Genomic DNA, 19,634 nt, shown 5'->3' with positions numbered 1-19,634 from the left:
AAAATGGGATCTCGGGGACAGGGTCAGGGGGTTAGCTGGGGACGAGCTGCCACTGCCCATTGCTCCCCTGGTTGCAAGTCTTGTGCTGGTTGCAAACCTCATGGAGTCCCTTAGAGTTTAGGAGATACATGCCTGAGAGGGAAGAGGGAAAATTGAAAGGGTTGGGTGTGCTCGCAGGAGGGCGTGTCCCTTTGCACATTTTTAATTGGGTTGTCTTCTTGTTAAATTTTAGGAGTCCTTTATATTGCCTGGATATTGAATCCTTATGCGATAGATGATTTACAAATAATTTCTCCCTTTTGTAGCATGCCTTTTCACTTCCTTGATAATATCTTCGAATGCACAAAACTTGATGAAGACAAATTTATTTTTTCTTTTGCTGCTTATGCTTTTGGTATCATATCTAAGAATGCCCTGTCAAATCCAAGGTCATGAAAATTTTTCCTTGTGTTTTCTTCTAAGAGTTTTATAGTTTTAGCTCTTGCATTTATCCATTTTGAGCTAATTTTTGTAGAATTGCAACTTCATTCTTTGGAAATTCAGTTGTCCCAGCACCATTTGTTGAAAAGAATATTCTTTTCCCATTGAATGGACTTGGTACCATTGTAAATCAATTGGCCATAAATGTATGGGTGTATATTTCTGGTCCATTCTATTCCTATGGTCTCGATATCTGTCCTTATGCCAGTATCACTATTTTGATTACTGCAGCTTAATAAGTTTTGACATTGGGAAGGGTGAGTCCTCCAACTTTGTTCTTTTTCAAGATTATTTGATTATTTAAAACGTTTTACAATTCCATATAAATTTGAGAAGGGTTTTTGCATTTTTTGCAAAAAAACAAACAAACAAAACAACCTGTTGGAATTCTGATAGGGATTGCATTGAATTTATAAATCATTTGGGTGGTATTGACATCTTAGCAATTAAGTCTTTCTACTGAGTTAAAGTCTTCTTTAAATCTCTTTCAGCAATGTTTTATAGTTTCCAGTGTGCATGTCTTTCCACCTTGATTAAATTTACTTCTAGTTATTTTACACTTTTAGATGCTATTTTAAATGGACATACTTTAATTTTCTTTTTAGACTGTTCATTGCACATGTATGAAAAAAATAACTACTTTCTGTGTTAATCTACTTCCCTATACTTTTGCTGAATATGTTTATTAGCTCTAGTAGTTTTCTTATGGACTCCTCTTTGGGATTTTCTATACATAGGATCATGTCATCTGCAAATAGAGATAGTTTTATTCTTTCTTTGCAATTCGAATGCCTATTATTTCTTTTCCAACTGCTCTCACTAGGAGTTCCAGAACAATACTGAACAGCAGTAGTGAAAGGAGGCATCCTTGTTTTCTTGTTCCTGATCTAGGGGAATGCTTTCAGTCTTTCACCATTGAACATGTGTTAGCTGTCGGTTTCTCATAAATGGCCCTTTACTTAGTGGAGGAAGTGCCCCTCTATTTCTGTTTTATTTTTAAAAGATGTTAAATTATGTCAAATGTCTTTTTTTGTTTGTTTCTATTGAGATGAGCATGTGGTTTTTGTCCCCCTTCATTCTGCTAATGAGGTGTATTAAATTGGTTGACTTTCTTATGTTGAACTACAATTCTATTATTTTTTAAAGGATAATTAATTGCAAAATATATATTACTATACAAAAACTATATTCTGAGCATCATTTTAAATATTTGTTCATTATTTCATTCAATATGTATTAATTGTACTCCCAGGCATTGCTCTAAGTACTTAGTGTACTTCACATTAGTGACGTAAACAAACATATATACCCTCCTAGAGTAATATTCTTGGGAGACAGAGAAAAAGCAAAATAAATGAGATACATAGTATGATAATTAGTGACAAGTGACACAAAATCAGCAAAAGGGGAAGAGAGTATGAAGAGATTGAGATTTTAGAAAGAGTGGCCCATCTAACTTGCAGCATTATAGTTTATATACATGTCCGGAATTTAGAATTGCTTTAGAAGTAAAGAAAAGTACTGTTAGTGAAGAGGAAGAAACTGCCTAAATGAACTTAGTGCATTTTCCACAACAATCCTCTGCCAAGCCACAAGCCCTACTAGGAGGTCCCATTTCCATTTGGCTCTATGTTCTCCACCAACAGATACTAACCCTGATGCCAAATGCAATGTGGTTTTTAGGTGTTGTGAGCCAATGAGGGCATAAGTGGCACACAATATTGCCCTCTTGAACCAGAATGAGGGTGTAGAATCCATCAAGTGATGAATGAATAAGTAGTATGCCAAAATTAAACGTTTCAACATACCCACCCTTTCCGATCTGCATCCCTTTTATTCATTTTTAATAGTTGAAAATATTCATGACTGTGTATTTATCCATAACTCCTATCAACTAATTTCCTGATAGTGTGTGATTCTTTAAAAGGGTTTAAAAAGGTTAAATCATCTTTTCATTTCTGACTCCAGCGTGCTAACAGAATTTGAACATATTCATCTGACCTTCAGAATAAATGAAAAACACAGCATGAGAATGAAAGGTGGGCATGGTATTTAATAAGCTCACTTTACATAAAAGCAACAACTAAATACCACTTAACTAAATCCTAGGAATAAACAGAATATATATCCAGATTTTTAAAACCAGCTTTATGCAGGCTAAACATTGCCTAACTTAAATTACCAAACAGCATATACTTATTAATAGCTGTGTCGATTTTTAATATAAAGCTTCCTAGAAAAGACAATCCTTTGAGCTTATATCCAGAGGCTGCCATCCTGGGCTGAGCAATGTTTCCTCCAGCCCCACTCAACTCATTTGCCTTCCTCTCATCACAGAAGACAAGACACACTGTGCGAGCAACTGGAAGCCTGCGCTTCCTAGTCTTGTGCCCAGGCCAACCAATTAGCATGTCACCAAGAGGGGCAGATGCACATGAATATGGAGCACAGAGCCTCATTTTTCCCTTCAGTCTATCAAGACATGAATTCACTAACCCAGTTCTGTCCTAAACCTTTTTAGGGGTGAGGGAGGGGAGATGAAGGGGAAGAGGGGGGTCACAAGTCCCACCTATAGGCATGGGAAGCTCAAAACAGGCAGGCTCTGCTGGCCTCAAAAGGCATTTCTGAATGCAATGGCTCCATCTTTCTACTCCCAGGTATGCTTCCTGGGGGAAGATGCTAGACACACTGTGACCTCCAAATTAGTCCCCGTAGAAGATAGTCTTGATGTGATGTCATTCATTTACATAAAGAAAAAGGAGGATTTGCTGTAAGATTTTGAGCCTAAAGACAACAGGTATAACCAGACATTTACTAGTAATAAGGTAAACCAAAACACTAAATGAGATGACTGGTTGACCTGAGCTCAGATAGATGAAGGGGAATGAAAACACCCAATGCCTAATTTTATTTATCAGATTAGAGCACTTTCTATAGAAAACAACTATTCTTTGCTCATCAACACAGTTTAAGGCAATGTAAACACATCCCCATTGCTGCTGTGCCCAAATACTTCTCTGCTGAGCTATTAGCCATAGTTTCATATTATAAAAACCATAATAGAAAATGTGGCCAAACAGCTAGATGGAGTGTTCCCAGCAATATGGAGAAGCAGTTGTGTTTACACCAAGATTAGTCTTTCAAATTGAGAGATCTCCAAAGCTCCATTTGTACTTGAAAGGCTTGTCTTTTTGTTACTCAGTAAATAGCTCATTCATATTCCACAAAGGAAACCCTCTAACTTGGGAGAAATCGCCATATTTAACATTAGGTAGGAAAATGGGGCTGAAGCTAGAAAAACACACACATATATTTCCCCCAGTTTCTTGGACTAGATTAAAGCTTGTTTTTATAATTTAAAATAGCCTCTGGGTTTTTTTCCACATATAAAAGGCGGAAATTTCATGAAAGGCTGAGAAGTACTATCCATAAATGCAGAAATTATGCCGGAGAACAAGTTAAGAAACGCATTTTTAAAACAGAAATCTTGAGTCCTTTTCTCTTACTCTGCAACACATATTTCTTAGCTCCTACATTTCCTCCAAAAATGGAAGGGTAATTGTCAAGATGGTTCAAAATGCGGGGCACTGCACCTGGCCTTCATGCCAGGGCCACCTTTCCCAAAGCACGAGAATGCCCAGGGGAGGGTCCTGGGGTGACTAAAATGTGAGTTGCATTTAATTTCTCCGTATCAGGAATTGATATCAGAATTGTGTGGGAGTGTACACTCTATGATGCCAAGTAGAGCCCCTGGGAGGCACATGTATGTTGCTCAAAAGAAACATACATGGGTGTTTTGTTTCTGAGCTTATATCCAGAGGCCGCCATCCTGGGCTGAGCAATGTTTCCTCCAGCCCCACTCAACTCATTTTCCTTCCTCCCATCACAGAAGACAAGACGCTATCTTAAAAAAAAAACACAATTTGGGAGATAGGACTCTGTGTTAAGAATAGTTTTAAAGCCTGTTTAAGTATAAAAATAACAGAATGGAGCTACTATGTTAACAGGCAACGAAGGCCAGGATGGTATTTTAAAACACAAAGAAAAAAACCTAACTTCCTAGATATAGACAACGGTACGGTGAATATCAGAGGGAAAAGTCGACGGGGAAAGGTAGAAGAGTGTGAAAGGGGGAGAAATGGTGAAGGAAGGAGATGTCTTTGGGTGATGAACATACAATGCAGTGTACAGATGATGTATGATAGTACTGTACACTTGAAACCTATATAAAAATAAAAATAAAAAATAAATAATAAATAAATTACACAAGAAGATAAACACAGATATAAACTACATGTACACACACACACACACACACACACACAGAGACTTACACCTTTCATCACTCTGCACTTCGTGCTATGCTCATTTCAGACCATTCTTCATTTCTCAAAGTCTTTATCGATTGTGTGGCAGCTGCCTAAAGTGTCTGTAAAGACCTAAAGAGACAAAGGCCACAGCCCGCACAGGCAGGCAGGGTGCAGCAGACTCCCAGTGCGAACTTCCTCCTCTGATATGTTAGCCACGTTCATAGGGCTGTGCACCTCTTGAAATCTCTATCTGCCCCTGAGATACAGTTTCTTTTCCTATGCCCTAACGCCTCTGCTGAAATCTTCATTCCACACTTCACTGAAAAGAACCCAAAGTATAGAGGGCAGATGTCATTATCCAGGTTAAGGGGGTGGGGGTGGGGGCTGGGGGGAGAGGAAGGCAGAAAAAGGAGAAATAGTAAGAAGTGAAGGAGGGAGTCAGATGGTAGGGCAGAGGGAGGGAAGGGAAATACAGATGAGGGAGTTTTCAAAGTTTTAACTCTTGTGTGGGAAGGTAGCAAGCAGAAAAAATGTGTTACAGAAAAATATCCTTCCAAGATTACTATAACAATGTATTAAGAAACACTCAGTGGTTGAGTGTCCACCTATGAACCAGGAGGTCAGGGTTCAATTCCCAGTCATGGCACATGCCCGGGTTGCTGGCTCAATCCCCAGTAGGGGGTGTGCAGGAGGCAGCCGATCAATGATTCTCTCTCATCATTGATGTTTCTAACTCTCTCTCCCTCTCCCTTCCTCTCTGAAATCAATAAAAAAATATTTTTAAAAAAGAAAGAAAAGCCTGAAAGTGGGGTGATTGTGGTTTTAATTAGAAGCTATAATGAGTTTCCCAATACACAGCAAAATACTTTCCCCAACTATACGCTAGTGACCTTGACTGCAGGTGGGATGTAATAGCTACAAATCCTACTGTACAGAGATATTCCAGAAGAATATGCTCCTGATATATATACTAGAGGACCGATGTACGAAATTCATGCAAGGGGCTCAGCCCTCACAGTCCCTCCTGCCTCAGCCCGCCCTCGTAGCCATGGCTTCGTCCAGAAGGTCATCTGGAAGGATGTCCGTCCGGAAGGTCGTCCAGCTGTCCGGTCTAATTAGCATATTATGCATATATATAAATATATTTATATATATATATATATATATATATATATATATATATATATATATATGGAGAGAGAGAGAGAGAGAGAGAGAGAGAGAGAGAGAGCCGTCCATGAGACAGTTGGGAGTCATTTCTCTTTCCAAGTCCCCCTTGGCAATTCTGCTACTGCTCCATTCTTCAGGTTAAAGGGAGCCTTCTCCCCTCTCACATGGAAAAAGGGTCCTGCCTCATGAAGATGTGTGCCTAGGCCAGGCCGGCAGGTTGGGTTCTAGGTGCAGGCAAACCTTCCTGTGCAGCTGGAACTGAGGGGGAAGCACAGAAATGCCAGAATGAGGGGTTAGGGGCAGTCCAAGGGGACACACACTTACCATGCCCTCCCTTTGCTGTTGTCCTTTAACAGTAAGATGCATCTTACCGCCTGCACCTGACTAAATTCCATTAGAGCAGGGACTCTGGCTTTACTTGTCTTTATCACATAGACGCCTCCCTCAAAAAGTGTTTCCTGCTCAGTTCACATTTTCAGGGGTGCCCTGTGTTAACACTCCTCCTCGGCCACTGCCCAGTGTGGGTCTGAACACAAGTGAAGGGAAGATGGGCAGCCAAGCTCCCGGGCAGCTTCCCTGGGAGCCGTGGGGAACAGGGGAGGAAGGAACGCTCACTCTGCCCCAGGTGAGGGAGGGTGCCTCTCTGTACCTGCTCTTAGTCTCCAGTCTTAAGCACATGCACAAAGCAACCGAGCCCGACTCCTCATGAGGAGTGAGGACACAGGGGGCCGTGGGGAGGACACACCCTCAGGGGGATGTAGAGGCTTTGGGATAAGGCTGAGGAGCTCCTGGTATTTCTCTACATTCTCAAACCAGAGCAGATGTCATTGCAGGCTCCAGCCTCTTCTCACCACAGGCTCCCTGCGGAGGGTGTGGGGAATGTGTCATCCATGTCTGTGCTTGCTCCCTGCCCTCTTAATCCTGTCTGCATTCATGTCATCATTACTTTACACTCCATTAATTGAACACAAAAACATTATATGACTCACGTACCTAATATGAGTGGTGTATTCATTCAGATATTAGAGAACAACTAAAACTGCTTTACATCTATTTATCAAGGGATTCTTTTTGAGTCCTTGTTTACAACTCCCCTCAGCCATCAATACTCACAAACAGGCTTTCTAGCTCAGGTTAATGGCTATCCTCGGAGCTCCTGCAAACTGAATCCAGCCCTTTCTTCCACCATTAAGGATACAGTAAGCATGTCCTCTAGTGCTTCAGCCACTCTTCTATCCTGGATTAAAACTAAAAGCTTTTCAGACTACCTCCTCTGTTTTGTTTCATCAACTAACAGTATAGTATAAAGATTCACAGTTGGGTAAAATATATATTTTATACTTAACATCTTTTCTGTGTGGTTTTTCCTGGCTCCTTTAGTCTTATCCTTTGAGACAGCATGGAGAGACCTGGAGAGTATTATGCTAACCAAAATAAGCCAGTCAGAGAAAGACAAATATCACATGATCTCACTCATATGTGGAACCTAATGACAAAATAAACTGATGAACAAAGTAGATCCAGAGACACAGAAGCATGGAACAGACTAGCAAATCTCAGAGGGAAGGGGGAAGAAGGAGCGGGAAGAGATTAACCAAAGAATTTATCCCATATAATAAAAGGCTAATATGCAAATGGACCAAATGGTGGAACAACCAGTCACTATGACATGCACTGACCACCAGGGGGCAGACGCTCAATGCAGGAGTTGCCCCCTGGAGGTCAGTGTGCTCCCACAGGGGGAGTGCTGCTCAGCCAGAAGCCTGGCTCATGACTGGCGAGCACAGTGGTGGTGGCGGGAGCCTCTCCCACCTCCATGATCTGCAGGTGGTAAGGAGTGAGGGGTTCCGGACTGCAAGAGGGCACAGGCTGGGCTGAGGGACAACCCCCTCTGAGTGCACGAATTTTGTGCACCAAGCCTCTAGTATGCATATATGCATAACCCATGGACACAGACAATAGTGCAGTGAAGGTCTGGGGGGTGGGGTTAGTTGGGTGCAAAGTGGAGGGGATCAATGTGGGGGAAAGAGAGCATCTGTAATACTTTCAACAATAAAGATAAATATTTTCAAAAGGAACCATTGAATTTCAATTTTAGTTTCAAAATGTATTTGAAACTTGGCCTGAATGGGCCTCTCAGATGCTCTCTAAACCAATGAAGTACACCCGTATCCCATAGGAGATCATGAATCATAGACAGTTAATTACATGTTTTCATTTCAATTTTGCAGTTTTCTTTTCCTATCATGGAGGAAATACCCTTTTTTTCAGGTTTCCAATATCTCTGTAGACCATTGAAAAACATGGAGACCCCAAGCTCCCTGCCTAAGCGTCCACTGGTGGTCGAGCCTGGGGAAACCCCAGGCCTGGTGCCAGGATGAGCTTCGGCACGCCTGGCCGTCTTCCCAGCTTCTCCTGGTCTCTCCTGGACAGCACCCACTCCTCCTCCCTGATTCCTAGCTGGTGTGTGTGTGTGTGTGTGTGTGTGTGTGTGTGTGTACACAGGTATCCAGCCTCAGTCTACTTTATACCCTTTTTGTAGATAAGGACCACCAAGTCTTACACACTTTGGATTGCCCAGCACAGTGACTGGTACATATGAATCTACTCAACCAAAACTGATTGAATACCTACCTGGTTGTGTGCTCTGTTCACGCTTTGGGGGACTCAGCAAAGTGTACATTAAGTGGGATATTTAAATGGAAGACACATAAATGATCATGACCTTTATCTGGGGGCTCAGGGTTGTATGATCTCCGAGGCAACACAAAACATCCAATGTAACAGTTTTTGTCTTAGAAATATAGTGCTTCCCTGCTCCACAGCACCTTCTGGATGAGGTCTGCTGAGTATCTGCCCAAGCCCAAGTGCAGTCAGCACCCTGCCCACCTCGCCTCTGCCAGCTGCCGGACCTGCAGCTTAGGAGAACTCCCCATGTGAGCCAGGCATTTCCTCCTGCCACCCACCCGACAGAGACGCCAGCCATCCTTCAGTGTGGATGACACCACCAGCCCGTACAGCACACAGCCAATGGCTGTCCTGTCCATTCACTCTGAGTATGTTTTTCACCCGACTGACTTCCACAAAGAGAGAGCAAGCCAATTGGGGCAGAGGGGAGAACCAAGGGTGCACGTAGGCATTAGTAAGAGCAAAGGTTATGAAGAGAATGGAATCATTTGTTAATATGAGCCAGGAAGCAAAACAAGACAAAACCATAAGCCAGAAATTAAAAATTCTACATAGTTAAAATTTTACATAATACACTGAAATCATCCCTTTAAATTTAGTATACTGGAATTCTTTGATGCACTTATAGGACACATTTGGAACCTCTTTCTAGGGCTCGGAAACTCCATGTAGATAAACATTAACCACAACAAGGTAAAATCTAATTTATTTTAATCAAATAGTCACATCCTATCATTATCGTTAACAATGATCCTCCGCATGAACTCCGCTCTCTTGCTCACTCTCTCAACAGTCACACCACCCAAGGGGGTTCCTCGATCGTCACAGGCCCAGAAACGCAGCGCACTTCTCCAAGAAGACAGGGGGTCCCTTTCAGAGAGTAACACTGCAATCAGCAAAAACCACCACCAAACACTGGGATGTGAGCAGCGTCCCGGCAGTCGGCAGCTGCGCCAGAATGAACATCTGCAGTGTAAAAGCGGTGCCCATTAGCTCCTGCAGCTTGTTAGCATATTTTAATGCTGCGATCACAGCTTTCTATTTCCACCAAGGTGCTACGAGGTGCCAGACTCTGGATTCACACACTGCGTCATTGTTGTCTCCGACGAACAGATTACACGGCGATAGGGGGGTTGAAAGGTAATGAGCAGGGGTGACAGTGGGAAAGGCAGGTTGAGCACCTGGTACTTGGTAACGAACGGCTGGGCCAGTCCCACAGAGCAGGCTCTAATTTTAGCCAGTACTGAGAGGCATTTTCTGCCCTGATGAACACCTCTCTCAGAAAGCCTGAAAATAAGTACGTGATTTACAAAGAAACTCCTTTGTTGGATGCGTGTTGTATCCGATATTAATCTTATTCAAGTTAATAACAGAGGCAAAGTCACTAATTCAGATCATCTTTTTCTTTTTAGCCACAGGGTACTGTAGGGACCAAAACTGCCTTCCTTCCCAGCAGGCGGAGAAAACTTGGGCCCAAGGTGCTAACAACCCAAGGTCACTGCAGAGCGCGGCAGCATTGCTGATTCTGTATTGCAACTCATTCCTGGGACACACAGTAATGCCAAAACCCACTGTCAGCCACGATCAAGACAAGTTTCAGTGCTCGGCCCCCAAGAGAAATATCATTAAAGGTCCTTCCCCTTCTGAACATTACACCCAGTTTCTAGGTAACACTCCAGCAAGTCCTGGGTCTCCTGGTTTCCATAATGCATGTGCATGAACGTGCACCGCCAACGCACAAGCAGCAAAGCCAAGCAACGTCCATCACCATTTGTTTTCAAAGGGGAAGAGAGCTGGGTCCTGTATCTTTCCTCAGGTACAGGCCCTGCTGCTATGCAGATGTTACGTTTACTAGTACACACAAAAAAATCCCAAGACAGACATGTTCACTTACATGTACATACATGTACCACAGCCATGGGGTGAGGAAATAGGGAGGAATTTGTAAAAGGGCACAGACTTTCAGCTGTAAGGTGAATAAGGTCTGACGTTCTAACGTACAACAGGGTGACTACAGAATTATATAAATGAAATGTATTAAGAGAGAACTTAAACATTCTCACACAAAAAAAGATAAACATGAGGTGATGCATGTGTTAATTCAATGGTGGGGGCCTCGTTTCACAATGTTCACATCTGTTAAATCTCCATGACGTACACTTTAAATAGCTTACGGTTTTGTCCATTATACCTCCAGATAGCAGAAATTTTTTTTTTTAATTTTAAAAGGAAGTTTTATTATATGCATGTAAAATACAACCAAGATATTGACTGTTAAGACTGTGGATTCTTCCTACATTAGGATTTTTTCAACTTCCCAACCCCAAGCTGATTGGTGGCAGAAGACCCTATCTACCCTTTACTGGGAAGATCGGCCCCAGCAGGTACTCTTTCCTCCGCCTCTGCAGCTCAGCGACTCTCCCTCTCAGGACCACCCTTCTGCCAGGTCGCCCAGGACGAGTTCCCCCTTCGCTATGCTGGATCCCATCCACGCAGAGACTTGCTCACAGGGTTCTCCTCCTCTAGAATCGCCCAGACTTCCCTGTGCCCTGAAATAACCTCGGTCCCTTCCTCCTTTCACAGCACTGAGAGCCTCGGAGGGCTGCCAGGCGCTGCACGGGCCTGAGTTACAGCAGTGAGGGTGGCTGCAGAGCCCCAGCAGGCCCCAGGCTGGGGGACACCCCAAGCTGGGCACACCTCAAGCTGGGGCGCACTCAGACTACCTACCTATTCATCTCCTGATGCGGCTTGCACATGGATTCCTCCAAAAATTTTTTTTACAGAATCTTAACAATCAGAACAATATGACTGCCTTCAAAAACTGTTGAAAAGGTACCACTGGTGACAAAGGTACTGCGCCTGCCCCTCTGATAAACCCCTGGCTATCTCTCTGTGTCTCTGCCCCCCTGGGGTGCACACCAAGCACCTAGGGGCCGCCTCGTTTGTGCAGAAAAATCCTTCCGGGTGACTCCCTCTGTTTTCTCTGTCTATTCCTGTCACTGCCTCACGTGACAAGTTAGCATGAGGACGTTATACAATGGAAAGAAAACTGGCCTAAGAGATAGGAAGCATTCACACCAGGGTCTCTGCCAGTCACTATTCTGTGTTGAAGTTCCCTGTCTGTGAAGTGCAGTGCAGGCCGGGGTGACCTCTCAGACCTTCCCACACTGTGTCACACCCTCACTCTCCCACTCAAACACCTTCCCTGACTGACTTCAGGATAAAGAATAAAAACTCTTAGGCCTGACATTCCTGGCCTTCTAGAATCTGGCCCCAACCTACCTTTCTAGTAAGACTCCTCAAACTCAGCTCTCACCTCCAAGAAAGCTAGCTCATCATGACAAGTCCTACATGGTATCTCTGTTAACCCTCTCCCCAACTGCTCGCGGCTCCTCCTGTCAGGATGCCCAGGAGAGTAAGAGATCCCCAGAACCACACACACAGTGAGGTCTGTCTTTAGTCACAAGTTCGAAGGGTTTTCCCTGCTGTCCCACACACCGGCCCTGGAAAAACTGTCCCAAACCTTTGTGGATCTTCCCAAGTGCACTGTTTTAGCACCAGATGTAAAAACTTGGAGATCAGAGACCACATCATGTAAACACTGTACCACCACCACCCCCACTCCCCCGTACCCTGCCCCTACTCCTACTCCCCCTGTACACTCTGCCCCTACTCCTACTCCCCCTGTATACTCTGCACCACTCCAAACCCTCCTGTAAATTCTGCATCTACCCCATTCCCGTTGTATACTCTGCACTACCTCCATCCATGCTTTACTCTGCATCACTCCCAGCATCCCTGTACACCCAACCCATCACCCCGCCCTATGTCTTTCACATATTCAACACTCACAAAAATACTCTCCATGAAATACAGAGACTTGTTGCTGCTATTTAAGACATCATTTTCTGCAAATAACAACCCCAAACATGTTTTCTAGAGCATTTTCCGGCCTCCTGTCCAGACATTATCTTTTAATCACTCATTCTCTTTCAACAACTTCTGAAAATTGATCAGTCCTGGCATCTATTTTTTTGGAAAAAGCATGGCCATCAGTTCCTGTCATTTCCAGATTTAAATGTCCCTACATGAGAACAAACACGGGCACGGAACTACAAGATCATGAGGTGGCAGTGCACTGGCCCTTGGCAGCCCTGCAGGATGCCCTGGTGGCGCCAAGACAGTGAACACTTTCCATTTTTTAAGGTCAGATTGGCATTTAAAACTTGGTTTCATGCCAACCCACCTCCCCATGGAAAAGACACACTTGACATTTCTGTCTTCTAAGCACATTTAATAGAAGGGAGGGGGGGTCTCTGAGGGGTGCATTTTTCTTGGTTACCCTTCTGTGGAAATCATGTCATGTCACAGACATAGACCTAAATCAAGTCCTAGCAGACAAATCATTATCTTTGCCTGGCTCAGCCACTCACCCCTGCTCCGCCCCCATGGCAGGGAGAGCCACCCCTGTGCTCCAGCCTGCTGCCGGCTGCCTGCTGCCTGCTGCAAACCCAGACTGACTGCAGAGGCTGCCAGCCGCACGCCCCACCTCTGCACCTCACCAGGAACAAAACGTGGGCCTTCCCCCCAAGAGCGAAGGAGAAACGGGTCAGAAGTTTAACTCAAGTGCCTTTTTCTTCCTCTTTTTTTTTTTTAAATCAAATGAATAAAAGAAGCCAAGAACCCCCACTAAAGATAAAGAGGTAAAAATGAAAAGGCAACGTGCCCAGCCACCCCTTCCAGAACAGGTGTGTGCCAATGTGAAGGCAGGTGCCTTTTCTCAAAGCAGAGGAACAATGGTACATGCTCCTAGCCAAGGCACGTCCACGAGCCCACGAATCACCCAGGAAATCTCTGGAGTCTGTGAAGTAGGCAGATGCATGTTTTGTTCCTCTGCTTATACGTGAACAGGACCGAAAGGTGCTGCTGGGCCTCTGCCAAGTGCTGGGCTCGCCTTCCAGACCCAGAGGCTGTCAGTGGATGTTGGCATCACGTTCCCACCTTACGCATTGTTGCCACAAATGGATGCTCCTTACAGGTTATCCAAAGGGTGGGAGAGTTTATGCCCTGAGTGTAAGAGCCTGAGGGGGCAGCAGACAAGAGTTTTAGGGAAAGAAGATCCCTTTCGGGATGGAGAACCGTTTGGAACAAGGCAGACTTGCTCACTGCTTATGGTTGCAGCTCTTGAACACAGTTCTCTTTCCCTCCTCTCCTGGAAATGTGTACGTTAAGACTATTTCTCATCTTTGGTTTTCCTCTTCTTTCTGGGAAGGAAGAAGCAAAAACCATCTACTTTTCCCTCTGCTGTGAGCTTGTAGGACATAATGAGAATGAATGAAGGAATGAAAAAAAAATGATTATTGTTAAGTTTAGATGGCTGGAGATTTTCCCCAAATTAAAAGACTATCCTGGCATCTCCATTGAGACAGGACTAACAGAGCTATGAGTCCAGATGGTTAATTCAGAGGCCTGACCCTCAGGGGGTCACCCCACCTCTGCAGGAGAGGTCTCATCACATGACAGTTGAATTTCAGCTTTATTTTCGTGATTTCTCAAAGATCGTCCCTTCCAAGGCAAATATGTGACTATTGACAATGAAGCCCTCCCACCTGAGCTGGCATGCTCTCCTTACCTTCCCCCATCATTTCACCCTGATGCCAGCATCTCCTTCCCCTCCCTCCACCGCATTTCGATAGCGAGCTGTGATATGTAGAAACTCACTACTTCTGTCACGTAAACTCCATCCCTGGCACCAAGGAAAATACCGAGCACAACACCCACCAGACGTGTCCATGTACCCAGTGCAGCCACGCAGGGTGCTTGTGAGATTTTAGCTCATTTCCCACAGCACCATCGGCAGAGCTGCCTGTGATGAGAACCAGCTTTGGGAAGTTCTCAGAGACCCCTCCGAAATGAAAGCAACCCAGGCGAGTCTCTGAAACCCTTCCTAATTAAGAGGCTAAACCCAAGAAAATGAACAGTCAGGACAGACCGTCTCGACCGGAGCAGTACCAGGCTCATCAATCCACACAATTAATGCAGGTCACCCGATAGTCTGGGTTCTTGTTTTCATGACACAAGAAGACGTCCTCGGTTTCTGCTCTTCTCTGGCCTTTCAAGGACCACGTCTGAATGAAAGCATTCCGCATCCTGGGGCTGCGTACAGTTTAATTCAATAGCGTTACCATGCTACACCTCTCCGTTCCCGTTCTCCCTAATGCCTGATACTAGTCACGTTTTCACTAAAATTGATCGGGATCAGAGGGCGTTTTCTCCTAACACCCCCTAGGAACCTAGACTCCCCTCCCTCCGGCCTCCCCCAGGAAGCAGATCAGCATTGATTTCTATCTGATTACAGGAGGGCCTGCCCTGACTTTCCCCAGTTACTTAAGCCAGCGTCTCATTTCGCGTCCTTAGAGACCGCGGCTTCGCTCAGGCAGAGCGTCTAGTCTAGACAGTATTCATGACCCATCTGTCTGGCACAGCCCAGCGGATGGCAAACTCTATTAGAACTGAAACATTTTTACCTCCTCCTCCTCCCATCCCTCTCTCCCTTTGCAAAGCAGGAATCTGACACTGAAAATTACTATCATTGTTGCAATTCTCAAAATAGCACTGCCAGACTTTCATTAACATCCACGCTAGACTACTAAATATTTAAAGAAGTGGATAAATTTCATCTGAAGGGGGACAGCCCCACACGCATGAAAGCAGTAACAGAATCAAAATGTAAATCTAAGAGGTTGTTTTTATCCACGTAAATTTAGTGTCACAGCAGGAGGAAATGATGCCTAAGAATTTATTGAAACTTTCCCTCCCATTTGTTCTCTGCCTTTGTTTATTTGAAAAGGCAGAATTGCCTTTCAAGACCCTATACGATTTTAATTGGTCAGAAAACCGGTCTGGTGAAACAAAGGCAGCAAACCCAAGGGTTGGGGGGAGCCTCCTCTTTGGCAGTGAAGGAGGGGGTGAGCCCTGCCAGTGCCTCCTCCGGGGCATCCCCCCCCCCAAAAAATATACCCAGGTTGCCAGTGAGCACCTGCAGGCTGATCAGGCTCAGTCTAAGTAAGAGATGCCTACCCTCCCCTCCCCTTGTTTGTAATACCATCTTGGATCATTTTCACACAAATCAGTAATTGTTTTGTCATGATCTCTCTCTCTCTCTCTCTCTCTCTCTCTCTCTCTCTCTCTCTCTCTCTCTCTCTCTCTCTCTTTTTTTCTTTTAGTTGAAAAAGGGAGCAGGGAGTCCTGTCAAAAGAACACACACTGTTCAGCACAACAGCTTGATTCACTGAAAGCAACCTCTACTCCCAGCCTTGACCAAGAAATAAACAGATGGAATCTTCAGAGCCCAACAACACAACACCATGGGAGATCCTCGCCCACCGTCCCTGTGGTCAGCATCATCAAGAAGCAAGGAAGCAGGCAAGGCCTGCCCATGCTCCCATGCCCCAGCTGAAGGAGTCTGAAGGGGCCACAGTGCTCAGACAAGATCCAGTGGGAAATCAGGGGTTCAAATCCCACGTCTGGCCAAGAAAGCCTCTTGGTGTTCACAGCAGGTTAATGGGGAGAGTAAGAGCAGAGATAGAGTTGCTCTGCTCACTGAGTCCCACCAAGCTTGAGCCACACAATCTCTCAGGTCAGCTGTCATCATACTCACACTTCTGATGTGGAAAGTAAAACTGAGAGAGGAAATGACTTCCCCCAGGTCACGTCAGTAGTGATTTATCAGTTAGTGGAGGAAAAGCAAAGGAACTCAACAAAACTAATAACCCCTGATACCCTGGGACTCCTGGGTTAATTTTTTGTAATCTATTTGAAAATCCAAAATGAAACCAAGATGAACATCATCTGTATATCAATTAAAAATTGTCATATAAACAATTGTTTCTGGAGGACTCATATCTATGAGCCTTCATAATAACAGATTGTTTGTTTGATCTCCACCGGGAAGTCAGAGGTAGACAGGTGATGACAAAGGACAGAAGGTAAGCTGAGAGTGCATGCAAGGAAAAGGAAAGATAAACCTGGCAAGGTGATGAGCAGGTGTGAGAGGGTGAGCTCATGAGGCTCCCAGGTGCTGTGGGACTGTGGGTTGGGATCAAACCCTGCACTCTTGAAATTAAACAGACCATGGGAATCTCAGAATCCTGGATAAGACCTGGGAGTTGGTCATCCAAGTTCACAGAGGGGATTTCTAAAAAGGCCCCATGTATACATCAAATGTATATTAATTCATCAGTTCATAATGACACATAAGAAAATCTCACTGAATGCTAGTAGGGGATTTTCTTATTATTAATAAGACCGATCCTATATGATATCTACTTTTATGATAATCACATAGTTGATGGGAATTTCTATTTATAGAAGTATCCCCACTAATGAGTGGAGAAAAAAGGTCAATTAATATATGACAAAGGAGGCAAGAGCATGCAATGGGGTAAAGACAGTCTATTCAAATAAATGGTGTTGGGAAATTGGACAGATACATACAAAAAATGAAACTAGACTACCTCTCACACCACATATGAAAATAAACTCAAAATGGATTAAAGACTTACATTGAAGAAAGTCTTTAATAGGCAGTAAACTCTCTGACATTTCTCTTAGCAATGTTTTTTCTTATATATCTCCTTGGGCAAGGGAAACTAAAGAAAAAATAAACAATTGGGACTACATCAAATTAAAAAGTTTTTGTACAGCAAAGTAAACCATCAACAAAACAAAGATACAACCTACTGAATGGGAAAAAATATTCACCAATGATACATCCGGTAGGGGTTAATATCCAAAATTTATAAAGAACTCATACAGCCCTAACTGGTTTGGCTCAGTGGATAGATCGTCGGCCTGCAGACTGAAGGGTCCCAGGTTCAATTCTGGTCAAGGGCATGTACCTGGGTTGCGGGCACATACCCAGCAGGGAGTGTGCAGGAGGCAGCTGAATCGATGTTACTCTCTCATCGATGTTTCTAACTCTCTATCCCTCTCCCTTCCTCTCTGTAAAAAAGCAATAAAAAAATATTTTAAAAAGGACTCATACAACCTAACACTGAAAAATCAAATAATCCAAATAAAAAAATGGGCAGAGAACATGAACAGTCATCTCTCCTAAGAGGACATACAGATGGCCAATAGACATATGAAAAGATGCTCAGTGTCACTAATTATTATAGAAATGCAAATTAAAACCACAGCAAACCTATCAAATGACTATCATCAATAAATCAACAAACAATAAGTGTTGGAGAGGATGTGGAGAAAAGTGAATCCTCATATCTGTTGGGATTGCAAATTGGTGCAGCCATTGTGGAAAACAGTATGGAGCTTTCTCAAAGACTTAAAAATAGAACTACCATATGTTCCAGCAATTCCACTTCTGGGTATATATCTGAAGCAATCCAAAACACTAATTTTAAAATATATATGCCCCCTTATGTTCACTGCAGTGTTATTTACTATAGCCAAGATATGAAAGCCACCCAAGTGTCCATCAATAGATGTTTAGATAAAGAAGAGTTGGTACATATATACACTGGAATATTATTCAGCCATAAAAAAGAATGAAATCTTATTTCTGCCAACATGGATGGACCTAGAGCAGTGGTTCTCAACCTGTGGATTGCGACCCCTTTGGGGGTCGAACGACCCTTTCACAGGGGTTGCCTAAGACCATCGGAAAACACATATATAATTACATATTGTTTTTGTGATTAATCACTGTGCTTTAATTATGTTCAATTTGTAACAATGAAATTGGGGGAACATGAGGAACTGTATTAAAGGGTCGCAGCATTTAGGAAGGTTGGGAACCACTGACCTAGAGGTTATCATGCTAAGTTAAATAAGTCAGACAGAGAAAGACTAATAACATATGATTTCACTTATATGTGTAATCTAAAAAAAAAACATAATAAACAAACAAAACAGAGACTGTCTCATAATACAGAGGAAAAACTGATGATTTCCAGATAGGAGGGTCTGGGGGTCTGGGTGAAAAAAGAGAAGGGATTAAAAAGTACAAATTGGTAGTTTCAAAATAATTGTGGGGCTATGAAAGTACAGGATAGGGAATATAGTCATTAATACTGTAATAAGCTATGTATGTTGCCAGGTAAGTGCTACAATTATCTGGGGGATCACTTTGTAAATTATATAAATGTCTAACCACTATGTTGTATACCTGAAACTAATAACACTGAATGTCAACTGTAATTGAATATATTTTTAAAAGAGAGAAAGAAGCAATTCTCCCCTTCAGTAGGAATGGGGACTCCCTTACTCCTAATTTTCCCCGAATCAGAAGTTCCACTGAACCTGAAAGTAAAAGTCCTCTAATTGACTGCTGGTTTCATGTCAACTGTGGGCTTACTCTTATGGTCTAGCATGAATTTCATAGCAGTGACTGCTTAAGGAAAGTCTGTTTTTGCCAACACTTTAAAAGTACACAGCTCTTTGTGTCCTTTGGATCCTCAATTATTGCTTCTAGCAAGTCAGGGGATCTCTGCTCTCCCCCAACAAGACATGGTAAAGGGTCTTTGAAAATGTAGTGTAACAGGAAACACTCTGCTTGATAGGAACAGTGAGGCAGAGAAGGCTGGTAGCAGCGATGTGAGCATCACCCAGGGCAACAGGCAGGCTATGTAGCTCTCCCCTAAGCATGACATCGGCCCCCCAACCCCCGGGAGTCTGTCTCTTTTTAGAGACAAGGGAAGAAGATGTAGCATGACCCATTGGCTTTTCTCTATGGGTCCAGCCCACCTTTCCAGCTTCATCTCAGGCTGCCTCCAACCCAGGCCTTCAGAATCAAGGCATCCACCCTCACTCTCCCTGCACTCTGGCTACTCTCCATCCTGACACTGTCTTCTCCATGATACCCAGTATGCCTCCTGCAAAAAGCCACCATGACTACTAAGTCCAATCAGAATGATTCTCTCTAAACTCCTAAACCAAGAATTGCTGGAACTGCTTAGTTCTATATAC

General features: G+C 43.7%; 2 protein-coding genes across 9 annotated transcripts in view; both read right to left on the bottom strand.

Annotated features, from left to right (window-relative positions):
• RNMT (RNA guanine-7 methyltransferase) overlaps positions 1 to 17,467 on the bottom strand; it is a 219,620-nt gene extending 202,153 nt beyond the window's left edge. Inside the window, exon 1 of the mRNA XM_059706710.1 lies at positions 17,458 to 17,467. The gene's annotated coding sequence lies outside the window, so the exon portion shown is untranslated. The remainder of the gene's footprint in view (positions 1 to 17,457) is intronic.
• The window catches only part of LDLRAD4 (low density lipoprotein receptor class A domain containing 4), a 337,872-nt gene that overhangs the window by 143,459 nt on the left and 174,779 nt on the right, over positions 1 to 19,634 (bottom strand). The gene's annotated exons all lie outside the window — the stretch shown is intronic.

The sequence above is a fragment of the Myotis daubentonii genome, chromosome 8 (genome assembly GCF_963259705.1).
Source record: "Myotis daubentonii chromosome 8, mMyoDau2.1, whole genome shotgun sequence".
In the NCBI taxonomy this organism is placed as follows: domain Eukaryota; kingdom Metazoa; phylum Chordata; class Mammalia; order Chiroptera; family Vespertilionidae; genus Myotis; species Myotis daubentonii.
Note: the sequence above shows the minus strand (reverse complement) of the source record. Positions and strands in the feature narration are given on the sequence as shown.